Below are 18,117 nucleotides of genomic sequence, written 5' to 3'. Positions count from 1 at the left end.
AGTATTTTGACCAGTTATTATAGATCGTTTTCACTGTCACGCAATAAAAAAATAAATCGAAAACCATCCAGTGGAAAAAGCTATGAAATTATGATGTTATAGAAGATAACTAAATAAGCCACCTCTCCAAGTTTTAGGCCTGTGCGTTTCCCCAAACTTCAGATTTTCGTCGAAATGTTTCGCCGATATTTACAGAGCCCAGTATGAAAACGCCATGTTGGTGTACCTCCGTGGTACACCAATATGGCGGCCGGAAAATGGTGTTAACATCTGGAACTTACTTTGGCTATCTAGGCGACTGATTACCAGTACTAATCAAACAAGCATTTACATAAGCACTTTTCCTAATGCTTTAACTTCTAAAATGGCTCAAAACCGTGGGATAAGTATATATTTTTCGACAAACTCGATCATAGCCTTGTGTCACGCACCTCCATAACCCTGAAATTCAAAATGCTCTGGATTCCAAACAAAGCACGCTATTGAGCTGTAAAATTGTAAACAAATATAAATATACCGCCTCTTGTGCCTGATGCGGACAAAAACTTTGGTGGCTTTTTCGTTTTGGATTTTAGAAAGTGATGACGTCACGTGAAAACGATCTATTGGAGATGTGTGACACTGGGCATGCTCTGGGTACTCTGGTGGGTCTAGACGTGTAGCGGCTCGACTTCCCCAACAGGAAAATATAATGGTAATGTCCCCTTTGCAACTGTGGACCTGGCAAAGGGCATGTTGCACTTGGAAGATTCGGCTAGTCCGCAAACGTAACCAAACTCTGGCCTTTAGTATCCAACTGGTGCTAGAGAAAGCCGAAACTTACTAGCATATGCATGTTTATATTTTCCGTATTCTTCACAGAAAGAATAAGCTTCGCTGCCTGGAAAAATTAGCTCTCGAACTGCACTCTTTCGAAATTTACAATATTCTTACATTATTACTGCTGCCATTGATTTTGACCAAGCGGTCATATCCTTAGCCTGGGCTTCGTTTGGTAGTGGCCAGCCGAAATATTGTTCAAGTTAAATTATACATTGTGTCCGCTTTGTTTACATTACACATTGTGTCGGCTTTCTCACTATCTATTCAGTGATAGATAGTGAATAGCGTAGTAGTATGCCCTTGTTAACAAAATGACGACCGCTTCTTAAGCCTGGTTTTCACTAGCGACTCAAGCACAAGCGCAAGCACAACAATTCTTATTTCACCGCGTAATTATATAGCAGTCAGATAATCCAGTATTGTAAGCACAGCTATTATCTTTTAATTTCTGAAAACTGTCCAATTTGGGATTTAATTTGGACAGTTTTCAATAAGGACTTTGAGTAAAACGCAGAAACTGTCCAATTTGGGAAAAATAGGACAGTAAGCTATTAATCTTCCGAAGATTATCGAAGGTCACACAAAACCTTCCGAAGATTTCCAAAGATCACCCGAACACTCCCGAAGATTTCCGAAGATCCCCGAACACTTCCGAAGATTTCTGAAGATCACCTGAACAATTCCAAAGACTTCCGAAGATCACCCGAACACTTTCGAAGATTTCCCAATATCGCCCGAACATCTCCGAAAATTTCCAAAGATCACTTGAGTACTTCCGAAGATCGCCCGAACACTTCCGAAGATTTCCGAAGATCACCCGAACACTTCCCAGGATTTCCGAAGACTTGTGACAATCTCCGGCGATCTCCGAAGATCACCGAATATTTTCGAAGCTTTCCCAAGTTTCGGAAGATCGAGGGCCCAGTCTTTTTCTTCAGAGACAGTTACTGTAGTTTTCCTTGCAAAGCTGTATTACCTCACGAGCTATATAATTCCTCTGACAGCCAAATTGGACTTGGCCTGCGGCCTCGTCCAATTTTGGCTGTCCTGGGAATTTTTTTCAAAAAGTCCAATTATTTCCAAATTGGACAGCATGTAGTCCTATTACATATACAAAACGGCCTTGACGTAGGCATAAGCACAAGCGCAAGCTCAAGGACAACTATCAAAATGTTTCCTTTTTCTTATGCTTGGGCTTATGCTTGCGTTTGCGCTGCAACAAGTAAAAGCAAAATATCACTCAGACATAACACGAGCACAAGGATATTTACCACACGTGGTTATATTTGGATCATGAAAATACTGAACCCATATTAACTCGCGCCCAAACAGTTCGGAATGTTCGGATGATTTTGCTTGTGCTTGTGTTTGCGTCGAATATCGTTTTCACTTGGGTCATCCCTATTGCTTGCGCTTGTGCTTGCGCTTGTGCTTGCGCTTGTGCTTGCGCTTGTGCTTGCGCTTGTGCTTGCGCTTGTGCTTGCGCTTGAGCTTGCATCGCTAGTGAAAACCAGGGGCCCATTTCTCGAAGGTCCCGAAAAGTTTTCGCACCCGGAAATTCGTAGCAAAATCTGCAGCCTATGATTACAGAGCTGTTTTATTCACATACAAGAAGTTTCATGCTTATACACCTTTCTGTTTTTATATATGTACAGATTAACTAAAAATGCTTTGCTGGCCTGAAAGTTTCCGGGGCCTTCGAGAAACAGGCCTCAGGCTTTAGTGTTTTCGCTCTCGATTTCTATGCGTGATATCACGCGATAGAAATCTCGAGCTCATAATCTCATTGTTTAATCGTTTAATGCAAAAATCGATTGGATTTAAAAGTTATATTTTCTTTTCATTTATTTGTTCACTTTATTTCTATTTTATTACTTCTCGGCTTCATTTCTTACTTCTCTGTTGTGCAGCTCCAGCTCAAGTGACGTCACAAGCTCGGCGAATGAAGGCCGCTCTGAGGGGTCTGGACGCCAGCATAACATCATGATCTCGTGATAACATGATAACACCAAAAATCCTGATCGTGAAAGTGACTGATCTGAGCAAAGAACTACTTAACAAAGTTTCAGAATAACTTTACACATGTAGTCTTGCAGTTGCTATGGTCAGATATTAAGATTGTCAGTTCGATAGGTTCAGTGGCTTTTTTTTATTGGTTGAAAGCTGAACAAAGTGGTCGAATCACTGTCCGGTTTCCCCTAGAAAGTAAAGAAGGAAGGACTCGAAAGTAAACGTATGGTATTACATACTGAAGCTTGACACACACTCAAAGAAGAAACAAAAGAAACGAGGATCGAAAAAATCGCTGTAAATTATAACTCTATTCGCTTGAAGTTAATAGTCCACTAGTACACCTGCAATGTAATTCAAGCCTAGTAAAAATATAAGTCATACATATGTTTATTGGAAAGGGGAAGAAGGCACTTATGGAAGATGTTTTCTGTAGCTTTTCATCAATAAATTGGAAAGATAAATCTTGTGGTGAGCGTAGACACTGAAAATATGATCAGTCAATCATTCAAGCAAGCAAGCAAGCAAGTAAGCAAAAAAATCATTAATCAGTCGTTTATATTAATCCACGAAGCTCCTAGGAGCTGGAGAGATCCTAAAAGAACAGAACATCAATAAACAATCAAATACTAAGAAATTAAAACTAATATAAGAACGCAAAGTTAAATGAACGCAATTACTATACATAGGCCATTAAATACAACATGCTACTATAATGTGTCTGAATAAAACGTTATTAGATTCCCCGATCGTAATCAGTAGGCATACATTTAGAAGTTATTAATTGAAAAATATATATATATCTTATTTACATTTCATCTGGGCATCTTTCCGGTTTTGTTAATCTTTTTCCTGACTTAATAAATTCCACAACCTCCATTCCTCCAAGACCGGAATACGGCATTTTACCTTAACAAGAACCAAACAGTAAAGTAATCAATAATAACTCGAATGTAAATATTAACTCAGGTACATTTTAATACATATTTTGCAATATTATTGAAAAATGAAAATTCGCGATCGTTTTCCATCTTAAATGAAACTAAAGAAGACACCATACGTAAGCAATAAGGTAAAGAAAGCCTCACCAAAATTTCGTTTATTTTAATTCAGTTTAATAACTTTAATTCTTTTGACACTAATTACTCAGTCTGAGAAGAGTTTACCTCCGGATTCTATCTCCCATAGTAGCACACCAAAGGACCACCTACAAAAGAAAGGTAACGCGCTTGTAAACTGAACAAGCCCCGTCTTACATCCATTGGCATTCATCCTGTAACAATTTTAGAAAACAGCCTTTTTGTGGCAAGAGAACTTTGGGTCTTTGAGGTCCTGAAATCCAAAAGAGATACTCGCACAACACGAGCTTATATTACCCTGCAGTATAGTATCTTTCGAAACGAATATAAATATTTATTATATGGCTAGCTCCGTGAGCGGGCAAGATTAATCAAATCCTGCGCTGTAATTGGCTACTCGAGCGGGCAAGATGGAGCTATCTTGCCCGCCCGGGACTACCCGCCATATCCCGAAAGAAAAATGTCCCCGAAAGCCATATAATAAATCCTTTATTGACCAAGCATATCCAGCCATCTTGACCGAAGAAGCTTGGTCATGTTTGTGCGCGGAGCTCAAGAGTGGCAAGGAAGTCGGATAAAGGGTCGCCAACTAAGATGGTAGCTTCGTTAATTTCTCTCACTGAAAGAAAGGTCCAAAAATACTAGAGTATAACGTTGAAAACTGTTTAAGGTGGAAGGCGAAGTTGGCTCAGGTGAACAGCTGCATGGCAAAGGTGAACGGAGTTTCGTTGTCAACTCGTTACTTTGCGTTCACCTTCAAACGCGTTGACAAAATATTTTGTTGACTTTCTCGTACTTTCCGCTTACATTTGTGATACTATACAAAACGAGTTTTGTTTTCTTCGATGTAAAGTTAAAGGTTACAAATTAAGTGGAAACTGTCCAGCTGACCCCTTACTTTTGCACACGTAAGGTAGAGTATAATCAATAAAAACGTGCGAAAATTTATCAGTGGGTTATAACAAGAAATAACTGACTGGTCCTCTTTATTCAAAGTTTAGCTCAAAATCTGTCAAAACGTTGACTTTATTGACGACGTCGTGCTTCGGAACAATTTGTGTCTACTACGTAGCTGCTGTTCTTTCATCAATAATTAATGATGGGAATATTTTGCTTATCTGTGCTTGTGGAGCGCTCTCAAACAACATGCTCAACTTACACATCTGTCTTAGTGTTGTAAGTATAATCCTCCAGTGATTCAAGGGCCATCCAACGAACTGGTAACATTCCCTTGTTTGGAAATGAGATCAGAGAATTAAAAAACTTAACAGAATAAACTGAATTGACGCAGGCTATGGAGACTAGAATAAGTTAGACCTCACTCGGTGTTCATTTGCAATGACGTGAACAAATTATAACATCCTCCCATATAGTTGCGGTTGAGGATGCTATGTTTTTTTACTCCCAAAATTTTAGCGTTCCTGAAGGTGTTCGTGATAACAGTTTAAGTGACGAGTGAAGACAACTCTAAAAAAAAAAAGAAAGAAAATTACGATTGATTTGAAACACTTTTGGCCATTATAAGTGAAATGTTTTATCAGTTCATCGAGCATGAATAGCCAATTTATATTAACTAAATCAAGTCAACAAACCTCGGTAAAACATTTGGAAACTGACAATTCCTCAAAAAACCATTGATCAAAGGTCCAGCCTTGAGAAAGATATCACTTTCTCAATTAAATAAATCTTTGCGTGGATCATTTTTATACGTACCGATTTCAAAATATAGTTCAAGTAACTAAAACGACTTTTGTTTGTTGTTTCACAGCACTGTGTCAAAACTAATTTTCCGCTCTCTAGCACTTCACTTCATAAGATCGATTTTATCTGATCAAAGATAGAAAACATTGTTACAGTCAAACTTTAGATAACGCCGGATCACCTCCCATGAACAAACACATTTTTATAGAACCAGTTATGTGCAAAAAGTACATTTCTAATTGTCTGCAAGTGGACAAACACCTTTGTCTAGGTCCCGAGGGTGTCCGCGAAGGAGAAGTTTGACTGAAATCATAAAAATACATTTCCATACTCCAGATGTATTTTCGTATTCACCACTCTCATACACATCACGTGACAAGCCGAAATCAGAAACCATGGCAACATTATTCTTGCCAAGAAGCACATTTCTTGCTGCAAGATCACGATGAACACACTGCAAAGTAACAATAGAAAACAAGTAAACTTGACCTTCTCAGAATCCAATATTCAATCACACTCTAACGAACCCATGATTCTTAAACGATTTTTTTTTTGTTTTTAATGGGTTATAGCAGTGCCATGGTGGTATTTTGCATTAAGAATAAGTCCATGGCTTGCTTCCATTATTGCAACATTGACTGAAGGCGAGGGATTGGATTAACCCATCAAAGACCAAGTGCTGAAAATTGCTGGAAACTGTTATGAGCCACCTTAACTACCATAAATTGGCACTCCGCTAGAGTACTCCTCCACCATCTCCTCCTATCAATTTTAATCTTAGTGTTTTAACTTTTAAATAACATATATTTACCTTTTTATTAGACAGGTGCAACATTCCACTGGCTACATCTCTTGCGATCCTGGTTTTGTCCATATCTGAGAGACACACCTGTTTTTCTTCAACGTTAATGTATGGATTTCCTCTGCTTTTCTTCAGTTGATGCAACAAGCAACCATTCTCAGCCAAGCGAACGACCACCAACATTGAGTCTAGATAAGATCAAAATATTGACATGTTTAGAGGTCACCATTAATACAACCAACATGCAGTAACATTAGTTATACAAAGCCCTCACGTGCTTTGCGGCTGCCTCAGCAATGAAAGCTGACATGCGAAAGGGTTGGCCTCTGCCGTTCAGGAAAAAGCTCTCATTTCGACAACTTTTCACCCAAATCAAGCTAGAAAGTTGCTGTGTTAGAACAATTATCGGCCACGTTAAGTTAATAAATGGAAGAAAAAGAATGCAAAAATTGTAAGACTAAGTTTGGGAATACGGTTTACTACTACTGCTACTGCTTTTTCCACTCAGGGACCGGTCATTATTCATCGTCTGGGGAAAGGAGGGTGGAGGATTTGGAGGCTTGGGGGAATCATTTGATTTTTAGCATAACAGAATGGGCCGGCCAGGGGATCAGTCATAACTGAGAGCTCAAAAGGGGGGATCAGATGGCCGAATTACCGCTAAATGTCACATGCCCATACCGACTTGGTGGACAGTTGTTTGGCACTCTAACGACGTAACTTTGCAGTGTCCAAGCACTTGGGATGGTTAGATTGCTGTTGGGGCGGATCTGGGGGGTTAGGCGGGGGTTTCGGTCGAGCTCCCAGAATTAAAAGAAAAATGAGACATTCTAACACGCTGACTTGGCCTCAGAATGCCGGAAATCCTCTTTCGGAGGACCTCAAATTTAAAAGTCTTTCAGGGTACAATGCATCCGGACCCCCTACAGGGAGGGCTATCCGTATCTCAAACCCCCGTCTCTAAAATTCTGTATCCGCCCCAGTGATGGCATGTCAACTGACATCAGATACCGGGATCCAGACTAGCAAAAGACACGGTTGAACAGACTGCACCATGGCAGCTTCATTATACTGTAAGTACATCATAGAAACATTTTTTTGCATGTGGACGTTAAAAGAACTAAATATACACGTCGAAAGATAAATATGTGTGCGAAGACGTTGGGGGATCACGAAATTTATTAATAGCTATGAGGGGGGATCACTTCATTGAAATAACATTGAAAGGGGGGATAAGCTAAATGTTACTGTCTTTAGCCGAACATCCTCCGACCCACCCAAATAAAGACCGGTTCCTTATGACATCCAAGAGTTAAGTTGACCTTTATCATTTCAAGTAATCCTGGACGAAGCTAGGTAAATACTTTTTTTTAAGTTTCCTTATTTTCAGATCTATCCATGAGCTAGTGAACCGAGATCAGTATCTGTATCGGACGGGGTTAACGCGGAGACAACGAGAAGTCATTCGAGGCTTGGTTCAATGATTACGCAAGCCATATGCCAATATTCTTGTGATGAATTGAAATCGATCTCGGGGCAATAGCTTGACGAGCACGCAATGTTACATCACGAAAGCTATAAACAAGCGGGAAATGTTCGTTCGTTCCCAGGGCCTGCTGCCTTGTCGGGAACAGTGTCTCTTTCGGCTGACGTTTAACAATAAAACATTTAATCATTCTAAACTGTGCAGAGCTGACTTGACTATACATACCACTCCTTGTACAAGCACCGAAAAGATTTATGACGTTAGGGTGGTCACCAACTGTCACCATGATTTGAAGCTCGTTTAGTAAGTCCCGCCTCTCCAGTTCTGTAGCATTCGCTGAAGTAAAAAAATGTTCAGTTTAAATTATTCAATCGTGTTTTGCAACATTAGGAAACTGTAAAGCAAGCTGTAAAACGTTCCTCTACCTGTTTCTACATGTGCAACCTTAGAGAAAGAAAAGAAAAAAGAAGAACTACGTGGTAAAGGATTTCTATTTCAATGGGCAATTCCTAATTGACCGTCTTCTATTCCTCTCTTATTTCCTCTGTTTTTTCGTGTCTCATTTCTTCTGCTGTATCGTGATCAAATAGCGCGGCCTCATACAAAATGATAACAGCCGACCCCGCCTTGTATAAGGTGCTCGAAAGAATAATTTATGACCAATTTTACAATGATAACGATCTCTCAACCAACTGTCAGGCTTTAGATCACTTCATAGCACACTAAAACGTCCTTGCTTGAAGCTTCCGTGAACAGTTGGTCTGTCAATATTGACAACGGTCTTATAAATGATGTTATATTCATAGATTTAAAAAAGGCTTTCGACACCACTGACTATGAGATTCTTTTACGAAAGCTAGCAAGCTATGGCATTGAACAAAGGGCCCTAAAAAGGTTTGACCCCTATCTAAGCGGTCTAAGCGATCGTTGACAAAAGTGTCTAGTTAATGGTGAGCTGTTTGGTGCGCGTGCTCTTACCTCTGGTGTCCCACAGGGAAGCCTTATTGGTTCCCTGCTTTTCCTGTTTTACATTAACGATTTGCCGCCTGCCTGAGTAAAGCCTCAAGGCCACGAATGTACGCCGACGATACAAGTATCAGCATCGCCGCCAGTAGCTTACCAGAGCTTGAATCAGCACTAAACACTGAACTAGCTAACCTCCATGGGTGGCTTAATGTAAGCATTCGCTTATGTCACCAAATTGATAGAGTGCTCCACACCAAATCCTTAGGAGTCTACGTCGATCAAAATCTTTCGTGGTCCAAACATGTAAATCTAGACTGCCAAGATTACCTCCTCTGGTATAGGTGCACTTAAAAGGTTGAGGCCACTCATTTGCGAAGATACAGCTATATTGCTATATAGAGCTATTAACGGACCATATTTTGATTATTGCTGTCCTGTGTGGGGCGGTCTCAACAACGAGTTAGCCGACAAATTACAAAAACTACAAAATCGCGTTATTAGGGTTATCACCAAGTCTGATTACTATTCTAGCACTACCGCCCTCCGCGGCAAGCTGGGATGGGATAATCTCTATATCTGAAGGAAAAAGAAAAAAATTGAAATTGATGTTTAAAACTTTGACTGATCAGTCTCCGGAGTACTTGAAAGGCCTATTTAAACCCTTAGGAACGGACTATGGACTTAACAATAGTGAAGACAAATTGGCTCTGCCTAAGCCCCGTACCGATTTTTTGAAACCTAGTTTCTGCTACAGTGGGGTAAATTTGTGGAATAGCCTTCCATCTAACGTCAGAGCCACTAGATCTTTTATTAACTTTAGATATAAGATAAATCGCCAACTGTCCTTCCCGTACTCCCACAAGGTAAACACGTAAATCATATTATTTACTTATTTATTTATTTATTTATTTATTTATTTATTTATTTATATGTTTATTTTTAATATATCTCAATCTTGCAACTGATTTTTTGCTGTGTCTCATACCCACACAACTGTGTCAACCACCTCCCCCCCTTCCGACGGCCATTACATCTTGGAACAAATTTCAAATTTGGCCATTTACTTTGCTTGTGACAGCTCAAAATAATTTTGAAGTAATTATTGTAGCTTTGAAGAACAGGGACTTGGTGTCCTCAGTTCTGTCAAGAGGTAAACCTTTATTTATGTGACTGACATATAGACAGCTCAGAATCTTTACCTTTTAGCTTTTTCACTGCACATTCCCTCAATGTTCCATCCATCCGTACCAAACCTTTGTAAGCTTCCCCAAAAGCACCTTCCCCTAACTTCTCCTGAAGAGTAATATCTGATCTACGAATCTCAACCCAATCTCCCCGCATCCAAAGCTCCATCTAGAAATGAGAGGGGAATACCGTTTCTTTTCTTGACATATAATTTTTGTGAAAACGATTTGAACTGAAACGAAAAAAAAAGCAACTAAGGAAACAGTCCTATTTTACAGTTACCGTGAAAGAAATATCAAGTGGCACACATTCGACTGTGACAGTTACTGAAGATAAGTATGTCATGTACTGACCTCATCTTTTTCAGGACCCGATTTACAGGCTGGTCTGAACTTGAGGCAAACAACCACGATGAACAAAGCAGCTAATGTCAGAGGTAACACTATGATCAGGATTAAATTCCTGAAGAATCTGTCTGTGAATACGAAAAGTAAATAAACGGTTACAATATTGTCGGTAATACTTGACTATTCTGAGCTTGAAATGACCGTAAATTGTTAATGTATGCATGAATGGTAAACCCTATCATTCAAAGGGCTCAAGTGTCAGTCATCTAGTTTGGGCAATACTGATACGTTTTCTTGGTCTTTTTATTGTTTGTTTGTTTACTTGTTTGTGTTGTTGTTGATGCTGTTGCTCACATGGTACTGTTTGGAAAGTTTTGGCTTCTTTTGATTTTTTCTTTTATTTTTGTGGCTGCTTTTGAGGGGGTGAAGCAAGCGCTTAATCACGCTCTTAATTGTCACAAAGGAATGGTAACTAGAAGTTGAACCTACTCTTCCTGAGTACAAAGGCAATCAAAGCTATAGGTGTAACTGGTTGCTTACAAGAGCGGTCGCAAGCGGAGCATCTAGTATAATACGTGAATATATCACTGTTTATTATCCAGTTAGATGATTTGACAGCGATAACACTTACCTGGCAGTGTTCCTTCGGTTAGCAAAACACCATCTGACCGTCCATACCTGTTGTTGCTTGATAATCGAATGGTGTACTCTGTGGAAGGTTCTAGATCCTTTAAAGTCATTCTTGTCTGATCGTATGGCAGTGTCTTCACTACTGTGAAGTTCTCGGAGACTGATGCTTTTCTTTCTATGGTATAGTTGTGTATCTGGTAAAAGCTGCCATGTTTTGGTTGATCCCAGGCAAACACGATGTACCGAGTCTGTACATTGGTCACTGTCAAGTCTTCAGGAGGTGGAGGTTTTTCTTGATGTTTCAATAAGTAACAAAGCATACAGTCAATATGGTTTCACTGAAATTGTGTACGGTTAGTAAAGAGACTACGTTCTACTTTCAGGTGCATCACACAGTTCTCTTTCCTTCAAAGATTGAGGTAAAGTTTACATGTTGGTCACGTAATATTGTTACTCTCCTTAAATGCCGTTCTGGTCTGTTGCAGGTAACCTATATTTCATCAGGAATAATAAATTGCCGTCTGTTCTGGGGGAACAAAAAAGACACGTTTCAATGACTGCTGCATTTTCTTGCTTACCAAGAACTACTATGGCCATAACATTAAGTCCTTTCGCCATTGAGAAATCCAGTCCGCTGATTAATTGATCAATGGCTTCACCTTTGTCGGTGGTGTTTTTGTTCATAATGGCGAGGACCCTGATGTCTGCCTCCACGCTTCCATTACTAATTATAAAAAATAGTACACAAGCGCTTTACTACAAATGTACTACAACGTGAAGTAGCTCGTAACGATTCCATCTCTTTCTTTCGATGTATCGATGCTACTCCTAATACAGTCAAAATTAAAATGATGAGAACAAAACATTTCCAACAATTGATTAACAGTGGCACATGACGTTATATATTACCAAAACAACAATATTAACTGTCCCAACACCCTTATTCGGTGACTGGATATTTGCATCATAGATTACTGATAAGTGTGTCAAGAAATGTTATTGGATTATTGGAATCAGTATACTATTATCTGAAAGAAGTCTAAAGGTTTTGTAGTTAAGTTGGTTGGTGGATGGTAAGACGGTGTTGGGGGGACCATCACGCTATTGTACCATCTATTAGAACATACCTGAACCGCAAAATTTTTCACGTCGTATATTCTTACAATTGAAGATTTATTGAAATGTTGCTTTATCTAAAAAGAAAGAAAAAATTCTTTGAGCAGTCTTGAGTTTGTAACAGAGTACGGCTTTCGAAGCTGTGAGTGCGGACTCAAGATTACGTGAAATATAAATGTTCGCCCTTGAAATTTGTACTCTACATGACGCCGCGAGGAACTCTGGACCAGCTTGAAAGTTCATAAATTTAACAGGTATGCACATGCATGTACATTGCGCAATATTTCAAACAAGAGGTTTCGAAAGTAATACGCATGTTTACAATTAAATGAAAGATAGTACCGAAGCCTTGATGTTTTCTTCCATTGCCACGAAGTTGCTGCTTCTACGGTTCAAAAGGTCACTGCTGAATTCTGCATCGATCATCAACTGCAGATTTACATCAATACTTACTTCACCTGGAAATGAAACCAAAATTTAAAAGAATAAGAAAACAGGACACAATAATTTCACGAGAATGTGGAACAAATAGACTTAATGACAGCATGGCACTTACGAATGCTCCATATAGTTTAATTCATGGAGAGTGAACGTATATAAGGTTCAAAAATATAGTATAAAATCTACATAGATCAGAGCGATTATCTCCAGCTTACCATGTGACAAAGTTTTTATGACCCGAATCATGCTAGTTGGCCCATGTCCAATTTCGTTAAATCCATTTATTTCAATCTCATATTTCGTCTGTGCAACAAGATTGAGAACAACAATCTCTGTCACATTGCTTGTAGTATTTGCTTCTTCATACAGCAGAGAGCCAAGGCGTCTGTACCTCACTCGATAGCCCAGCAGTTGTTCTTTGTGGCGGGATGGATGCAAGTCATTCCAGGAAATGTGAATTGCAGTTGAATTGAGAGGATAACTCCTTAGGAATGTAGGCAACTCTTCAGGAACTAGTAACACAAAAGTAAAAGTTATTTTACTTGCCAGATGATTCCTATCGTCGGTCATTGAAGGTCTGAAGACAGTCATTAGGTGTCATTTATTCAAGGGCGTTAAAACGTTTAAAACTATTGAAATTATCATTATCACTGGATTGAGTCCAATATACCTCTTGGAGGACATTTAGGCACATTGCAATATTCCCATCGAACTTTAGGGTCCGTGGTATAACACCAAGGGCCATCCGGGGCACTGCTATCTGGATTACGACACATGTTGAAGTCATTCTGTCTATCTGTGACATCTTGAGGAATACGCCAATGACGATGAGGACATTGTGAGTTCCACGCCTGACAGGTGCGACCAGATCGGGTGATGTTTACATTGCCACGGTACCCAACACCAATGCCATAGAAACAATCTGCAATGAATTGTACTTATGCGATCCGCTATAGAACGAAATTAATCGTGTGAATCTGGGAGCATCTGAATGGTGAAAAGCTTTTTGCTTCGCCAAATAGAAAAGTCAAAAGTTTCAGTTCTGATTCTCATCCTTTTTTTGAAAAACAGGATCAAGTTGGTTTCATCCAGATTTAACAGTTTGGAGTTTTCACCTACTCAGCTTAAAATGACTCGTAAAACTGTAACAAAATGCTACGGAGCTACCAGATCTCGTCTCTCGCTGATAAGGAGTAAATTACTATTGCTGTGAATATTGCATGCATTTTGTAGCTTTTGTATTTCTTATCAATGAATGTAATGTAGCTATTTACGGATTTGAATTGCATCCGTATGCTATATTGAGAAGAGTGTTCTTGGTGTCAACCTTACCACAGTGTGTGTGTGTGTGTGTTTTACTTTAAAAACTTGTAAGGTTTGATTCGTTTTTCAAAACTGAGGTAAATTAAAGGTAGTTTGTGTGTAACGGATTGCGCACTATTGATATCAAACTAAATCAAGTTTACGAAAGATCGACAAGGTGAAATTCATCTAAAATGTAATATTTACAGGTTTTATTACTGCCAAATTAAAAGTCTAATTATTGAGGACAGACCTGTGCTTCTTGTATCATCACCTGTGGAAAATCGGGGAAAACAAGGTTATTTCTTCATTGCTGTGGAGCAATCTCTATTTGATATATCGAGTCACAGAAACACCAGTGGAAGTTTATAGCTTTTTCGAGTACACGAATTGTTTGAAGAATCTGATTTCTTCCTGTAGCGGATTCTGATGTGTTCAGGTTGCAGAGTAATTTAATTCAGTAATTGATTATTTCCTAGAGAAACTTAGAATTAGTTGGTTGTGAGAAGCTTAATCAATCTGTACTGAATTTGGGCACAAATCCCAAAGCACAACGTAAAAGCTTGTTGTCGGTATGCAGAGCATTTATTTAGCTCTCAGGGAGTATCGAGGATGCTTCAAGGCAAACTTCTGGTGTGCTATGCTGCTCTTGTTTTACTTCAAATCGATTCATTCAGTAGTACTGAAATGGGTGATTCGTTATTTCGAAATAACGAAAATGAATCGTCTATGGCTTACACCGATATTTTTGTATCGTTTCTATAAAGCTTATATCCCTGAATTAAGGCTTCGACTTGCCAGCGGTGTTGACTGCGTTGAGACAAACCCAGCCCCCAGTTGTGACTGACTTTAATGTCAGTTAAACTATTTTTACTCCTAACTCACAGGAAAGCACTGTGTAGCAAACTCTCTAATTTACATTGCTTATCAACACCATAGACTGATTTCCAGTGCTGCTGCTATGGCTAAGTTCTTACAAATAAGGGATTCTTTATACAGCTTGCCGTCAAAGTGCACTCGGCAAACTTTTTTGCTTCTGTGAAAATTGCCATATAGAAAGTGTCTGAAATTAACATTAGCTTGCACTTCAGTGAAAGTTTGGCAGGGAATGTCAAAGCTCATTTGATATAAAAGAATTGCTAATAAACTATAATGATTATAATTCATACCCTCTTTTATTCTGCTTGTAGGACACTGAAATGGTTACAACTTATTGGCCTAGCCTACTTCACATTTTCAGCATAACAGACTTGTCAGTGCAAACAAGTATAATTTGGCAAGATAAGGTTTAACAAGACAGAAATCATTCCATATTTATACCATCTGAGCTGTCATCTGAGCAAGCTTCTTAACTTGTTCTTTAAAGACTCACTGTCTTTAAATAAATTCGTTTAGTAGTTGGTTTGATATTTATATATGCATAGTTCATGTTTCAAATAAAATGACGAAGGATCACTACAAAACTTATTACTGTTAACAACGTAATATGCATATATTACATGTCCGACCATGTACGCACTGCGTACCTATTTTTGCTTATGCTTATGTAAACCTAGATATACTCACCCGATATTGGATAGTATTGATAACATTCAGGAGCATCTCCGCCATTAGCAACGTCATATAAGCGCAGTTGATCATGTTTTGCCCAGCTGCTGACAAGGATCCAGGGGTCTCTGCTGCCTTTCTGATTAAAATCATTTCTTTCTCACACAACTCTTGATCCAGATACTCGCATGTTCTGCGACAAATTTTACGGGCACGAGGCTTGTCCATTGAAATATCGCACGGCGGGAAATGATAACGGCAATACAAATCTCTCATAAGCGGTCTGCACTCATCCGTTACTTCAAAGACATCTAAATAACCTCGAAATCTGGAGGTATCCATTTCACTTATCCTCAATGTATCACTATCACCAAACACGTACAAACTAGTAATTATATCCTCGCACAAACCTCCTTTAATGTTGTAGGTGTAATATATGCAGGAAGAATTCTTTGCAGAAGCGTTAACGGGAGGTATTGCCTGCACGCAGCTGAAATAAGAAAAATAAAACATCAGCAGTAAATAGTTAAGACATGACTCAATGTCAGTGGTCAACAATTCAAATATGGCTTAAGTTGAGACCTTTTTCTTAGAACATTGAAATGTGTCATACATTTGTCCGCGTTCACGCAACCCACCTTGAATGAGTGTCCGTTTGTGTAAAGTTATTCCCCGGTGAAAAATCAGAGACAGGAAAAAATTAGCTCGCTCTGGAAATTTCATTTCTCTGCTTCCTGTAGCACAGGGATGCTATTGCATGGCATTCTGCCAAAGGTTCTCCGGCCAGCACCTTTCTAAGTTGTGTGGTTGATTAAACCGTTTGGTATTTCTTAGATGCTCAGTAAATATTCCAAAAACAAAACCATCTACCACAATGAGCCAAGTTAATGCACAAGACAAGAAGAATGCCAAGAACTTGAACTGCTCCCATGTGTCAATGGTTCGTCACACAAGCGAGTCAATCTGGCGAAAAAGAACACAAGACACCGATACTGCGATGCATAGTAAGGAAAATACATTCAAGAAAATTTCTGCAAGAGGCTTATGAACGTCACTAAAACATTTTGTTTAATATACCTTGAAATAGACAACAACAACAACAACAACAACAACATCTTTATTTTCTCGATACAGATTTGGCCTTGATGAAGCTGTTCTAAATTTCAATTTGCTTCCTGTTTGCATTAAGTGCCAAAATGTCCACACGAATGGACACACACGAAAGCATATCAATAATCAGATGGAAGAAATTTGCCCAGAGTCGACAGAAATCAGTTTTGCCATATAATGTTGTAAAGCGGTTCAAATGTACTTATAAACTGGACCATCGTGACACAATAAGTCTATTTTACTGTCCATGTCGCATTTTTGACTTTATCTAACCCTTCGTTCAGTGATGTAAGTTCCATTCGTTCCCTTTTCTATTCAGTAATTTCGAAAGACTGTCAGCAACCACAAGGTCAATTAGAAGGAAAAACAATTAGCATACACCGCCTTTTATCGCGATGCTTTATCGCACACATATTGCTAAAAATTCTGCGCAAAGACAAAAATTTGGAAGCGCGCCAGAATTTGGTGATGGTTTTAAAATTCACTTCACTAATTAAATTATTTTCAGAAAACTACGGGCTTGCATTTAGTTTCCGTTAGTTTAAGATAATTTTGTTCCCGAATTGTAAAATTTCGGATTTTGGGTCCTTATCTGTAGATTATGTTATTGTACTAGACTAGGTGCAAATGCTATGCTGAAAGATTCCTTTGGAGGTTTTATAATCTACTCATTCGTCTGACCCCAGCTTAGGAAGATTTTCATTGCAATCCTGATTGAGATTTGCTGTAGAAAAGACGATATAAAGAACACTTCTGTCAAGCAAAACTTAGAAACCAATGCATGCATCTACTCGACAAAAAGACGTACTTTAAAGAAATGAATTTGTACATTATTTCTTATATTTTATCCGTTTAAAACTGTGGAGACTAAAGGACTGGCGAGTTCAGTAACGTAAACACCGAAACAACTAATTACCTTTTCAGTTGAATCCTGTTTATCCCACAACGCTTTAGTTGTCAATGCAAGGTCCGTTGATCTACGAAATTTGGTGTGCTGTCAGCCAGGTTTCAGTAGGAGAGATGAAAACAAGTTGAGGTAGTCGCGCACATCGCACAAACAAATACTGTCTATAGTTATGTCAAGCGTGACGTCGACCTTTACAAATTGGGCCTGTGCGCAGAGGCGGAAATCAAGAAGTCAAAGAATTTGAATTGTTTTGGTCATTAAGAGAAATTTCGTCGATTCTGGTGAAAAGTGAAAAGAGTAGGGCCCTAAAATTTTTGCAAATAGCCACTGCATTTGGGTCTCATGCAAAATTGAGAAGTTCTTAGTTTCACAAAGTCGGGAATTTTATGAACGCTTGTGCATTGGAGGGAAGCCAACCATATAAACCTCTTTATTTCCAAGCTTTTTGTCGCTTGTAAAATTGCAAGGCTATAGTTTTGCAAAGTCGGAGATTTTATGAACGCTGGCATAATCGCGGGGGAAGGGGGAGTTGATTTGTGCAGCCAACAACACAAACGTCTCTAAATTTCATAGCTTTTGTCGCATGCAAAGTCGAAAAGTTGTAGTTTCGCAAAGTGGGGAATTTTATGAACGCTTGTATAATAGGTGGAAGCTTATTTGTACAC

At 39.0% G+C, this 18,117-nt stretch overlaps 1 pseudogene across 1 annotated transcript; it reads right to left on the bottom strand.

The window, feature by feature from the left end:
- Positions 1–2,826: 2,826 nt before the first annotated feature.
- LOC145495190 (uncharacterized) lies at positions 2,827–17,672 on the bottom strand (annotated as a pseudogene). The gene is made up of 19 exons (XR_014050382.1): positions 17,462–17,672; positions 16,307–16,398; positions 16,074–16,108; positions 15,454–15,925; positions 14,141–14,161; positions 13,256–13,507; positions 12,801–13,097; positions 12,487–12,602; positions 12,156–12,221; positions 11,607–11,752; positions 11,030–11,320; positions 10,405–10,526; positions 10,066–10,219; positions 8,126–8,236; positions 6,424–6,602; positions 5,944–6,066; positions 5,071–5,141; positions 3,999–4,039; positions 2,827–3,741 (listed from the first exon to the last, which is right to left on the bottom strand). The product of XR_014050382.1 is annotated as an uncharacterized LOC145495190 (transcript).
- Between the last annotated feature and the right edge of the window lie 445 nt (positions 17,673–18,117).

Source organism: Orbicella franksi, chromosome 8, assembly GCF_964199315.1.
Source record: "Orbicella franksi chromosome 8, jaOrbFran1.1, whole genome shotgun sequence".
In the NCBI taxonomy this organism is placed as follows: domain Eukaryota; kingdom Metazoa; phylum Cnidaria; class Anthozoa; order Scleractinia; family Merulinidae; genus Orbicella; species Orbicella franksi.
Note: the sequence above shows the minus strand (reverse complement) of the source record. Positions and strands in the feature narration are given on the sequence as shown.